Consider the following 8,614-nt stretch of genomic DNA (forward strand, 5'->3'; position numbering starts at 1 on the left):
CCGGGGGGCTCCGGGGGTAAAGCCAAGTTGCGGCTGCCGGGGAGAAACCCAACCGCGCCGCCTCGTCCCCGCGTCCCACGGCACGGGAGATTAAAGCGCCGCCGGATTTTGTTTTCCAGCACAATTTTGAAAAGCTCCCGTGTATCTGCCCGCGTTTCCTCGGGAGAGAGGGAACACGCGGAGCAGCCCTGCGATGAATTCTTCCTGCTGAAAATTCCTCCCAAATAGAGTTAATAGATTATTCTTACAAATAACGCTGCCTCTTTTCTCAGCGCCTCCATATACAATCGGAACTTAGAAACACCAACACCGTTGTTGTCTTTTTTTTTTTTTTAATGTACCTGAAATATAATTAAGGTTCGGAAGCCCTTCAGAACAGCCCGCTGGATAATACCCAGCGGTTCCTTCTTTTAAAACGACAAAAACACCAGGTGAAACCTCCAGGAGAAGCATCGTGCCAAGGACAATGCCGAGCGGGGCTGAACGTGTCCAGCCGATGCCACTTACGGGAATCTTTTTTTTTTTTCCCTTTTTTTTTTTTTTTCATTTCGGTCAATTTAGGAACTACCGGAGGGTGGAGGGAGAGTGGGAAAAAGCGAGGCACGGGGGGGACACCCAGGGACCTGCGGCCACCGCGGCTGCGGGGCGGCACCGGCGGCCCCGCTCCCGGCCGCAGCCCGCAGCCAGACCCGGAGCCCTTCTCCCTGCCCCGTTTTTATTATTTTTTTTATTTTATTATTTTTTTATTTTATTCCCCGTGCCCGATTTCCCCGGCGGACGGTGGGGGCGACCCCCGCGCTCAGCCCCGGGCTGCGGCAGGGCAGAGCCAAGTTCGCAGCGCCCGGCGCTGTTAGGGCGAGGCGCGGGGTGCAGGATCCGGCCCGGCAAAATCCCGATACCCGGAACGGGATTTTTTGGGGGGGGGGGGGGGGGGTCAGAAGCGGTACTGCTTCGTGCCGCCCGCCCAACGCACAGCCCTGCCCCGCAGCATCCTTAGCTCCGGTTTTGGGGCCAGCGCGGGAGAAGGGGAAGCGCCGGTTAACGAAAGGGGGCTGCGTTTCTGGCAGCAGGGTCAGCTTTTCGCCGCCGGGCTCGGGCAAGGCGAGCCCCAGGCTTGGCCACCCCATTTCCCCGTCGGGGCCCGTCGGGGCGTTCACGGGGACCAGGGCCGGGGGTGCCCTTCCCTCCCCGGCCGCGGCAGCAGCCCGGCACCGGGGAGAGCGGCGGAGGCTGGCGAAGGCTCTGGGCGTTTATTACCGCGGATAATAACTGCCTTTCCCCTATAAACCCTACAAACCTTTATTAACCCTACAAACCATTTCCTCTCCCAGCCGGTTCGTTCCGCACCGAGCCCGGCACCGACCCGCATCCCAAGCGCGGCCCGGGCGGGGGCCGAGCCCAGCCCGGTACCGACGGGACAAGGGCTGGGGGGGCAAGGAGCGGAGCCCCGGGACAGCCGCGGTGCTGCGGGGCCGCTCAGGACCCCACGGAGCCGCCCCCCGACGGGCGGCCCCGCCCGGCCCCTCCTGTCCAGGGTCCTGAAACCGCCCGCTCGGCGCCGACGGGGCGGGCCGGGGCAGCCGCCGACGGGCCGAGCACGGGGCCGGGAGGCGCTTTAGGGACGGGGACAGGGACGGGGACGAGGGGCCGGAGCCGGGCTCCTCGCCGCGGCGGACACCGGGGGAGCCGCCGGCTCGCTTGGCGGCGAGACGGGGCGGCAGCTGTAGGGCTGCCCCGACGGCGCCTTTGCAGGCGCTATTCTTCCCCGATTTACTGCTTGTCACCGGCGGCTCAAAGCTTCCCCCCACCGGCTCCGGGACCTGAGCTGCCTTCCCCCTCCCTCGCCCGGGGGCTGTGCAGAGCGGGGCCGAGGGGACCCCCCCGTTTTTCTCTCCCCCCCCCCCCCCCCCCCCGGGCACACGGCGCTGCCCGCAGCCCGCTCCCCTGCGCGCCCGCCGCTCCGGGGAAGTTCAAGAAGTTGCTTGGCCCCGCTCCCTGCGAGCAGAGCCAGCCCAAACACCAGCGTCTGCCCCGGAATATTTCACCGTCGGGGAGAGGGGAAGCGGGGGGGGGGGGGGGGAGACAGCTTAAAAAAAAAAAAAAAAAAAGCCCCCTCGGGCTCTAATCTCCCATGCATCGTTACAACTGTCCGCAACGAGGCGGGGGAGGCCGGGCTGCAATTAGCTATAGAGCCGCTCGCCTTGCAAACAGAGGGGCTCGGATTATTGCAAATTCATTTCTATTTTCCAGGCCAGCGCTTGTATTCTCTGTTAGCATAAGAATAGAGCCAGGCCCTGTGAACTCCTCCGACCTACTGACCCCTCTCCCCAGAAATGAATAGCAGCACTTTCCGTCCCCCCCCCTCGCCAGCCTCTCCAGCAGACTCGAGCCACGGCCTAAATTCCTAATCAGGGTAATTTAATATATCTTAAGCCCCTGGCTGCTTTATTTTCGCTCCTTTTTTTAGTTTGTTTTAGGCATTCACTGGCTCTCACCCCGTCATTAGAGATCCTTATTTGACGGATATAAGAAGCTGTTATGAGACTACAAGTCTCTTTTTATCTTCTAAATAAGCTGTGCTTCCCTGTAATTAGAATGGTATTCCCAGCCTTTGAGGCCTTTCAGGACCGCCTAACAAAAAACTTGCAGGAGATGAATAATCCCGAAGGACAAACTCCCCGTCCCGAGTGAGGACCGGGACAGAAAGCAGCGCTGGGCCGGGGCGGGGGGGGGGGGCACAGTGGGGGCACCCACGCGTGTGCAGGGCCGGCCCTGCCCGCACCCCCCCCCACCGTCCCTGGGGGCGCTGGGGGTCGGTGGGGTCGGTGCAGCCGCTCGCCTCTTGTCCGGGGGTCACCCGGCGACACCGCTGTCCCCGTGTCCCCAAAGCTCCTTGCGGGGCACCAGGGTCCTTCCAGCCCTAAACCCCTTCGGGGGGGGCTCCCTCGGAAGCCCTGGGGGCAGGCACCGAGCCCTCCCCCCCTCCCCGCAGCACCTCGGGGCCACCGGGACCCCAAGCCCCGGCCACCCCCAGCCCTGTCCCCACCCCCCCCGGGACCCCGCTCCCCATGTGCCCGTCGAGCCGTCGAGGGGATGGCGCCACGGCCGCTCCTCTCGGCTCTCGTTGGCCAGCTGGCGATGACGACACGAGCCAAACTCGCCAGAATTGGCTCGGATTTATGACGTCACGGCCGCTCGACGGGGGTCCCCCGTCGGGGGTCCCGCCCCGGCACGGGAGACCGAGATTTTTTTAGGGGCGGGGGGGAGAAATGAGCCCCGACGGCTCTGCCTTGCCGGGACCGGGGGGGACACCCCGCCACCCGCCTGCTTCGCGTCCCCACGCGGCTCCGGAGGTTTGGGGAAAATATCACAGCTCCACACGTATAGAAAATAGATGTGGAAACGCAGGGAAAGTGGCTGCGGGATAATTAGCCTTCTTGATGTGGTTGGAGAGTTATCTAATCCAGAGGAGCCTCAAGGCATCATTACGGAGACAATATTTCAGGAAATCCAATTCATTGGAGCAAAAATATGACATTCATTTTGCTGGTTATGTTATTACAAATATCCTTCAAAGCCGACATTTCACGGCCTTCCCCCCCCCCCCCCCAAAAAAAAAAGAAAAAAAAAAGAAATAAAATAAAATAAAATGACCGGCCCGAGAGCCCCTAAGCTAGGGGCTGGGTACGAGGAGGAGGGTGCTGAGCCCGGCGGCAGAGGCTCCTCGCCTCCAGGAGCGGGGCTGGGGCGGGCGGGGGGGTGTCTGGGGGGTGGGGGGGGAGGATTTGAGGCTGGAGAGAGCTCCCGAGGGGGCACAGGGTTGAGGGGGGGGTCAGCCAGAAGCAGCGGCAAGGCGAGGGCAAGCCCCCCGGCCCCGACCGGCGGACACCGGCGCTGCAGCCGCCCGGCTCGGCGGAGGCTGCCCCGGCTTTGCCTTGCGCCGACGGTGCGCGCTATTTTCAGCTCCGCGCCGCCTTCCCGGGCGGCGGGCGGCGAGCAGAAAGGCTCTGCCTCGCCCGGTGGGGCTGCGGAGCCCCAGAGCTTTCCCTGAAACGCCGCTGGTGCCGCTGGTGCCGCTGGTGCCGCTGGTGCCACTGGTGCCACTGGTGCCACTGGTGCCACTGGTGCGCGGCGCGGAGCGGCGCTGCCGGGCGGTTCGCTGCCTCTTCCCCGCTGCCTGCGGCTCCCCCGGGGTTTCCCTGCCCGGCCCCGGCCCTTCCCACCTGTTTTAGTTTGGGGTCGGGGAGGGGGAAAGCGGGGCCGGAGCCGGAGGGGGTGCGGGTGTCCGTCGGTCTCTGCCGGCGCCGGGGATGTCCGGAGCGGCGACTTCCCAGCCCCTGTCAACGAAATCCGCCCCCCCGAGCGCCCCTCGACGCCCGCCCCGCGCCCCCCCCGCGCCCCGCAGCTCCCCCGGCCCACGCAGGGGCACGGACACGCGTGGCATCCCCCGCGGAAGGTTTTTTTTTTTCGGGGAAAAGACGGCGTTTCCCGTCCCTAGACGGCAGGGTCCGGGTGGCTCCGGCACACCGGGGCCGGGCCCGTCCCGCTGGGGCGACCGCGGGGGTCGCCCCCGAAGCGCGCCCATGCCGGCTCCCCCAGCTGCCGCCACGTCTCGGCTCCAAGTGGCAGCCCGGTTGTTTTGTTTAATTAAACTCAATGTCAGTGTTCATTTTCCGCCTGGCCGGGCAGCCCTGCCTTCGCCGGAGCCGCCGTGTTGGTTACAGATGTCAGGACGCCCCGTCGGGGCTGCGCCGAGCCCGTGGAGCCGCGTGGCGCCGGCCACGCGTGTCCGCGGCGGCGGGCTGGGCGCTGGAGGAGCAGGGAAGGGGCTTCCCTGGCAAAGCTGCCCCCCCCGCCTTCACCCGCACCTCGGTCCCGCGTGGGCAAGCAGCGTGGCGTTTCACCAGCTTTGTGACAGGGGCGCCCCCTCGGCCCCCTACGGAGCGCCCCCGTCCCCTGGCTGCGCAGGGACAGCAGGGCAGGGGGTGCTGCGGGCGGGCCGGGGGGGTCAGAGGCACTGTGCGGCTCTGGAGGGGGGCACAGGGGAAGGACAAGGAGCTGGAGAAATGTAGGTGCTGGGGGGGTAACACGGGATGGGGTCCGTGTAAGGTTTTGGGGAGCGGTCGTCTGGGAAACGTGGGAACAGGGTTTGGGAGCGGGGAGTTGGTGCCGTCCGGTGCTTTAGGAAAAGAGCCTCCTTCCGAGGTGCTGTGGGGGACAGAGATGCTCTGGGGACGAGCAGGGGACACTGAGGCACCCCCAAACCCACGGCAGCTCCAGGGATGAGCCACCCCATCCCCACAAGTGCCCCAGCCCAGGACAGGGCACAGGAGGGTGGCAGCGAGGGATGTGCCCTCCTGCCTGCCCGCACCCAGCAGAGCCCCCAGCCGGCTCCCCGTCAGCCCTCCCAGCAGCCAGGCACCTCTCTGCTCTTGATTTCCCCAATATTTTTCCAGCCCCTCTAAACCTGAGGCCCTGCACCCCCCAGGTGAGCGCCAGAGCTGCTCCCGTGCCGAGCGCCCAGCCGGAGCATCCGATGCCCTCTGCCTCTCCTGCTGAGACGAGCAGGGAATAATAAGTGCCCGGTCACCTTCTCCCTGCCATTCATGCTTTCACAGCCCCCTCTCTTATCCCCCTTCGTCAACTCTTTTGGCAGGCTGAAGAGCCCCAGCCTACTGAGTCCCTGCTCTGACCGCAGCTACCGCGCGTCTCCAGCCGCCGGCCTCCCCGTCCTTCCCCGCAGCCTCCCCGGCTCCTCTCCTGCCATCGCCACGCTTTGCTCTGCTCTTTCCCAGGTCATTTTGCCTCTTTGCCCCCCTGCCAGCTGGCGATGCGAGCTGTTCAAAGCCACGTCCACAGCCCGGAGCTCTCCCGCAGCCGCCTCGTTGTTGCGTGGGCAGCGGATTTGCGTTCTCCGTGCACGCTCACCACCGAATCCCCTTCTCATTTTAAGGCTTTTATCAGCGCAGAGCCCCTTCTATCCCCCTCCGCACAGTGCTAGGGCTGTACCAGCGCTGGATGTTGGCACTTGGCAGCTTCCTCCCTTTCCCCAGCCACTTCCGAGCCTCCCGAGCACCGCGCTCCTGCGCCGCGGAGGCTCCCGCGGTGACCCCTCCGCTGCGGGAGCCCCAGGTTTTGTTACGCCACTTTGTCTCCTAACTTTTAACCGGTTATTCATTCCCGAGCTGCTTTTCAAACTTCCCTTCTCAGCAACGGGACCGGCCTTATTTACCAAACAATCAGGTTTATTGCTGTTTCTACTCATTCTTTGTTACAATTTCTATCTGTTTTCCCCATTAAACTCGGGACGTTGTGATTTTCCGGACCCCCCGTCGAGCCCTTTTTCGGAAGTTGGCTATCCTCCATTCCTATTTACAAAGACCGATTCACACAGGAGGCTATGCTCCAGCTACTGAAATAGCCATTTCATATTTAAGTCCTTCCAAAACTCCTGTGGAAATCTCATCTTTTGTCGCTATTTATTTCTGTGGGAGCAGCTTCTGCGACCTTTTCCACCACTACCTGGCCTGCGAGCGCACCCAGCTCCCGTAAGAAAGCCTCCTGTGGGGGAATTTCTTTAAGGTCTTGTGAGCAATTGCCAGGGCAGGGGATTCATCTGGTTTCCTTCTTCGGCTGCCCGGCTGCCACCACCCAGCCCTGCCTGCACGGCCACCTCTGGGGCTTTTTATTTGCCATTGGCAAATTGTTCCCGGGAAGCTCTTTGTCCTGCCTTGCGGTTTTACATCCGTGCTGGGCGTTGCTGCTCCTCCGGATTTTCCCCAGTTCCTGCATTTTCAGGGCACGTGTTTGCTTCTGCTCTTCTGTTTGACTGCGAGATTTCTCCGGGTGGCCTTAAATCCGCATTGGCCCACAGCATGTTTGTTATAATGTGGGATTTGGATGGGCTCCCGTCTCCTTGCCCATGTCCCAAAACCCTGTGGGCACTGATGGGTGCCGGTCCCACACATTTTGGGCAGTTCCTGCCCTTGCTGCTCCTTTCCCCCCTGCCACAGCCACCGTCCCCACCCCAGCGTCACCTCCAGGCTTGGCACGGAGCATTCTGGGGACCTTTACAAACCCACAACCATGCACCTGCCCCATCCATGTAGGGGGGATTTACACCCCGATCACCCCTTTGGGTGTTGGCAGGGTACAGGCCATGCCTGCTAGCCCCGATTTCAAGGCGGTCATCAAATCCCGGGAGGGCGACGGCGGGGCAGCGGCAGGAGAGGCGCGGGGCCGGCGGCGCGGAGCGGAGCGAGCCCCTTGGCAAGCGTCCATCCCACCGCCTGCTGGAGGTGCAGGTGGAAACGCCTCGGAAGAGAAAAACGCACCCGCAGCAGCGGGCCCGGCGTTATTGAAGCCGCTCGTAAACAAAGCCACTTGAGTGGAGAGTATTCAGGGAGCCCAACAGCCGCAGGAAACTATAATTACGTTTAAATATTGTTAGCGTCATTATCTTTTATCCGCGATCAGATTAAAACAATTATGGGCATTTTCAGGAATTGTCCTGGCATTCTCTTGACCGGCGTTATCTGTCAGGCAGGAAATGTGATTTTCTCCCCGCGTGCTGGGAGAGGCGCCAGCAGCCGCGCGGTCCCCGGCACACCGGGAGGAGCCGGCAGCCCGTGCGAATTCCCGTTTTATGGAGAAAACTTCCCTCATCCCGTTCCCATTTGTAGGGCACGAGCCGCTCCTTCCCCATCGCTCCCTTTCCAGCCTCTTGCTCTGGGTTGTGCAGCCCGGGTCCCCTGCCCGGGTGGCAGGGTGGGGACGGAGGGGGACGTGGTCCCGTGCCATCGCCTCTGCCGGCGGCGGTGGCGGCGTGCCGGAGCGGGTGGGCTTGGCAAACACGGCTCCGTGCCTGAAAGCCGTGGTGAGCAATTTACCCGAGGAACTCATTTCAGGAGATCTAGTCTAAGTTAATTAAAGATGGCTGGCTGGGGTCATCGCCTTGGCAACAATTAAGGGCAGGAAAGACGCCTCATTAGTAATAGTTTTTAACAAAAACCATAATTTTTCATATCAGGACAATTGCTGGCACACAAGGTGGGGGGGATGAGGATGCTTTGCTCTCTGTCCGTCTGTCTGTCCCCACCACGGCTGCTGGTTACCCACAGGGCAGGACAGGGACCCTCGGCCATCGCCACCCCGAGGCTTCCCGAGCATCCTGGCCTTGGACAGGGCCTGGGGCGGCTGCTGGTGGCAGTGCCACCCCCGCCACCACCACGGCTCCATTCCTCCAGCTGTGCCCTTTTTTTTCCTTTTTTCCCTTTTTTCTCCCCCCCCCCCCACCTTTGTAATCCAGAAATCTTAATGCCTCTGCCTACTAATGCCAGGCTGGGCAGAGTAGCTTTATTTTCTACTTAATTAACTGTCATCCTGTGATTGATCAATTAATGATGGAGCCATCACGGTAATGCTCTGGGAGCTGGTGCACGAGGGCCAGGCCGAGGCAGGCGCTCGCCTCCCCGCTCCTACCTGCCCCGGTGCCTGGGCACGCTGCCCTAAATCCTGCCCTGACAGCAAAGGTGATGGGGGCAGCCCTTTCCCCCAGTAGTTTTGGCCCTCTGCAGGGCAGCAGCAGGAGGACCAGGGCCCAGGAGCGATGCTC

This window comes from Anser cygnoides, chromosome 11, assembly GCF_040182565.1.
Source record: "Anser cygnoides isolate HZ-2024a breed goose chromosome 11, Taihu_goose_T2T_genome, whole genome shotgun sequence".
In the NCBI taxonomy this organism is placed as follows: domain Eukaryota; kingdom Metazoa; phylum Chordata; class Aves; order Anseriformes; family Anatidae; genus Anser; species Anser cygnoides.